This window comes from Hydra vulgaris, chromosome 02 (genome assembly GCF_038396675.1).
Source record: "Hydra vulgaris chromosome 02, alternate assembly HydraT2T_AEP".
Taxonomy (NCBI): Eukaryota; Metazoa; Cnidaria; class Hydrozoa; order Anthoathecata; family Hydridae; genus Hydra; species Hydra vulgaris.
The window spans coordinates 68084872-68090000 of NC_088921.1; the positions used below are offsets into that span (position 1 = coordinate 68084872).

At 27.3% G+C, this 5129-nt stretch overlaps 1 protein-coding gene across 1 annotated transcript in view; it reads left to right on the forward strand.

Annotated features, from left to right (window-relative positions):
* The first annotated feature begins 330 nt into the window (after window positions 1-330).
* The window catches only part of LOC100200953 (uncharacterized), a 15485-nt gene continuing 10686 nt past the window's right edge, over window positions 331-5129 (forward strand). The window contains exon 1 of the mRNA XM_065791774.1: window positions 331-446. The gene's annotated coding sequence lies outside the window, so the exon portion shown is untranslated. The remainder of the gene's footprint in view (window positions 447-5129) is intronic.

Sequence of the window (5129 nt, forward strand, 5' to 3'; positions counted from 1 at the left end):
TTTAAATGAATTTTTGTATACAGATTATACTTATGCATGAAATTAATTAATAAATTAAATTTTAACAACTTTAAAGTTGTTGTTTTATTGAGTGGGGACGAAAAACAACGCAAAAAAAGGCAGACTAATAAAAATAAGCCTGAAATCTTAGATGAATTTTGAAAAGAAATTGAGGATATTTAAATAAAAGTTCTATAATGAGAGTTTCACGTAAATTCTCACAAGAAATCACGACTAATTCCGACTTGATTTTTTTTTTTTATTTGTTTAATTTTGTTTATATATGTCGTGTGATGTTGATTTTTAAATAAAATGCTTTTCACACTATAATATTATTGCACAGATTATCGCAGCAATATATTTTTGTTTGATTTATAAGCATGTTTAAAGAAAAACTTTTTGATATGTATATAGAACAGAAAACTAAATAGTCACAACACAAAAAGGTAATTTATAAAACTGCAGATTTTTTAGAATACATATTTAACATCCAATTTGCTTAATTTTTATAGCTTTTTTAATTTTGAAAGCTTTTTCTGCTTATAAATTTTAAATTTTTATTGCAGTTATTATTTTTTTATTATTACTAATAGTATTGTTATTTTAGCAATAATAAAGATCAAAATAATAATAGTAGTAAACATTGAAGTTATAAATAAAATTTAGTAAACAATAATTTTATTTTTATTCTTAACTATTTACTCACTCTAAAGTATATTTTAAATTTTTATGTAGGCCGAAACCAGAAATGGCTAAAAACTAAACTCATTTTTCCAAGGGTCTATTTCCTCACCTCTATCATCCAGTGAACAAACTACAAATTCATTATTGTCAGTAATAAAATTGCATGAATTTAATTATTACTTAGTGTTTATTTCTTTTATCAATTTCTACGCATTTTGAAATGCATATTTATAGCAGTAACTTTGCGGATTCAATCACGTATAGACAAACTTGATGTTTTTGACAGCGATTCTCCAGTTCATCAAAATGAATAAAATCCTCAGAATGATAGGTGTTTTTATGATTATAAGCAAAAAATAACTATATCTAATCCTATACTTGAAATTAATCAACTATCAAGACGGACAGTAGTTCAATTAAACCTAAAATGTGCGGTGATTCAAGTAAAAATGGTTCTGGTTTTTGAATTAAGCGTGGTCCATAAAAGTGTTAAATTCATGAACAGTTTAAGTTTTTTCGTAGATTTTACGGTACAGGTTCCAGAACACGGTATTGTTCTGAAAGCAAGTTTTATGGAAAAAAGCAAATGGCGAAAGGTTTATTACGAGAATGGCTAATTTATTTTCTAATAATTGGCTAGAGTAGGGTAGTGCTAGTTATGCAATTTTTACTAAATCTAACAAATCTATTGAACTGCACGTCATATTTGCATACTTTTTTTTTACCTATTTGAAAAAAAATGGGTTAAGACAAAAGTTATTTTCGGATTTGTTTGTAAAGATTTTGAAGAAAGCTTATGAACTGTTTAACACGCATTTGCGGATGCATTGAACAGCTGTGTGGGGTAAGTTAAACGATAAACAAACTAATGCACTTCAATGGTTACTACAAAGTATATAAAACCCGCATAAGGATTGTTATAAATTAGATATATATTTTAAATCTCTATAAAATATTCAGGGTAAAGGTATAAAAATTTTTAATTCTGAAGTTAAATGCACCTAAAAGAAAAAAAAATAATTTTATAACTTTTTTATTTTGAAACTAAAACAACTTTTTTTAATAAATTATTTTAACAAAGCAAAACTTCATGGATGAATAAAATATTAAACATTTACAAATAAATAAATGTCTGACTTCGATGTCCATTTTGCAATTATAACACTTACCGTTTTGAAGCTCATTTTGTGTGAGAAATTCATTCATTGTGTGAAGCATAATTGTGTCTTGCACTTGTTTTTAAAGTTTCTTTCTCTTTTTTTTTTTGCGTGTTTAATTCTTAACTTTCTCTTTATGATCTCTGAAAGATTGATGGGCAGATGGTTTTATTTTTTTTCTTGATAAGAACTTTTATGAGATCCAATAACTGATACGTCTAGTAGCTGTGACTTAATGCTACAGTGTGTTTAGGAAAACATTTGCTATATTTAATGTTTCTCATTGTAAATGAGAAGAATAACTGTCCTATAGACCAATGGAATTTTATGTCAATTTGAAAGCTTTGCATACTTAATAAAATGCTGTTTGATTTTTTGAACTCATATCTGAATACAGTCCGGTGGACAAGTGTTAATAAAACTTTCTTTTTAATTTTTGAAAGAAAAAAAAAATTTTAGGCACTGTAAGGCAGACACTAGTCATCTTTTTTCCAGAGGTATTGCCACCAAGGTTTTGCTTGACTTTTGCAGCCACCGTTTTTCTAGGTTATAGCACTCCCACATAGATACCCCAGTTTTGTCAACATTTCGTATTTATGAATCACTGAACTTGTCTATATCTATAATTTATTAGACTTATCATACTTTTACATTTTCAGCGTTAAAACATGTTGCTCTTGTTGCTTCAGGTTTCATATTAGATAATTCAGGTTTCATATTAGATAATTCAGTTTCATATTAGATAATTCAGGTTTCATATTAGATAATTCAGGTTTCATATTAGATAACTCAGGTTTCATATTAGATAATTCAGGTTTCATATTAGATAATTCAGGTTTCATATTAGATAATTCAGGTTTCATATTAGATAATTCAGGTTTCATATTAGATAATTCAGGTTTCATATTAGATAATTCAGGTTTCATATTAGATAATTCAGGTTTCATATTAGATAATTCAGGTTTCATATTAGATAATTCAAGATTTTTTTTCAAAAAACTGTTAAGATTATTTTTCCCATTTTAATTTATAGTTTACGATATTTTGAAAGATTACGATATTTTATTTATAGTTTAAAACTACAATATTTTGATTTCGTAACAACATACGCATAGACAAAGCAACATCTGTAAAAGTACATCGATAAAATATAGATGCCATTTGTCGTAAATAATTTTATTCGGAGTTTTCTCGCTCATGGGAAAAGATTAATCTAACTTTTAAATAAACTATAAATGATTTGCTATTAGAGTTTAGTTTTGAATTGTATTTTATTTATGTCATTCTCCAAAAAAGACCTTGCTGCATCCATAAGCTGCTTTCTTGTAATAGTACCAAATAGATGTTTTCTTCTTATAATTACAAAATATGTAAAGTATGTAATTTGGAAAACGTTATTTAGCGGCAGTAAGTGCAAATAAATCAAAAACTATTTTCCGGTAGCTCGAGAATTTTAATAACTTTAACGTAACAAGTATATGAAGGCAGTGCTTTGTTAGTGTGAAAAAAACAGTTTAATATAAAAATAGTAATATTTGTTTATTTATCTTTTATATTTTTTATAACTATATTTGTGCAGTGTTTAAATAGAGAAACCTGATAACCTACACACCTTGTTAAACTTGCTAAACTTACCCCTTCAAGTCGAAGTGACTCATAATATGGTTGTAGAGTGAACGCTAGAATTTATGAATTATTTGGCTCAAAATGATTCTTACTCCAACAACTATTTAATGTGCATTGTTTTATCATTCTAAGTACCTATCTTTCATCTTTTATTGTTTTGCCATGCGATGTGTAGTTTTTGAAATATTTTAATTGCCTCACTGGATTACTATGCGTTAATTTGCCTTAGGTCTGGAGTATACCGGGAGACGCAAGTGATAATTTTGATTCTCAATTAGCATGAGATAGAGAGTTTGATTCTCAATTAGCATGAGATAGCATGAGTTTGCGGCACATTGCTTAAACTTAAATGAACAAACTGCCATAAAATGCGGCTTTTTTACAGTTAATTTTTTTTCTATCTTGCAACTACTACATACGTTTTTTCCAATTTCAACGAATAGCTGGGATGTAAAACAGCACAGAGGAAGCAAAAGAGTACTTAAACCATTATCACACGTTGGGAGAATCATGCAAATGCCACTAAGGTGGTTCTCAATTCTTTTAATACAATTTTGACAGCATTTAATGAGATTGTCGAAGGTTTCTCTCAAAAAATGAATGTATGTAGTAGTTATTGATTATGCTTAAGAGAGATATTAATAAGCGTATATTTTTTTGGATGACTTTAAACTTTCAGAAAAAATCTATTGACAGAAAGTTTAAAAATTTAATTGACTTTTTATTCTGACAAACTAGAAGATTTTTTATACAGAATTGAGACAGGTACATCAAATTAGAATTCACATCAAAAATTCAGTTCTTTTGTTTTGAAATTTACCAAACAAGATAAACTTCAAGATAAACTTGCATCTGTTCTTTTTTTTTTTTTAGGTGCCCTAAGAAGACCTATCGGTCTTATTACAGAGCACTGCTGAAGTGCATTTAACCAGGAAATTCACGACTCCTTCCTTACCGTGACGCGAAAATATGTCCAGAGTTCGTTTCGAACCTGGATCTTCTGCTTATAAAGCAAGCGCTCTAACCACTGCGCCACGGCCGCACTGTTCTTCCGAATGTCAAACGTGTCTTTAACAATTTTTAACATTTATCATAAAAATTGTTCTACGGAGTGCTCGTTTTCAAAAATAAAACTAACTAAAAATAAGCAACAAAGTAGTATGCTTCAGGAGCGATTAGAACGCCGAGCCAAATTTCTATTGAATTAAATATTCTCTACTAGATCAATTTTGATGATATAATAAACGATTTTTTTTAAGGGTATATTATCTAACAATTTAAACTTTGATATCGTTTATATTTTTTTTTGTGACTGTCATAATTCTAAATGTATAAAAAGATAAAAAATGTAAAGTATATATATATATATATATATATATATATATATATATATATATATATATATATATATATATATATATATATAATTGTAATATATCTAAAATAAATAATTAATGCCAGATTAATTATTATTGTTTTTCATATTTATGAAGAAACGTTTTATGTGGGTTAATAAGTATTTACTTATATGAGTGTACGTACATTTTATTTAATACTCAATCTTGAGAGTTGATAATAGTTGATGCTAGTTTGACAAAAATTCCTATTAAATGAATAGAACCTATTTAGTTCAGGAAACTGTGTTGAAGGACATTATAATCA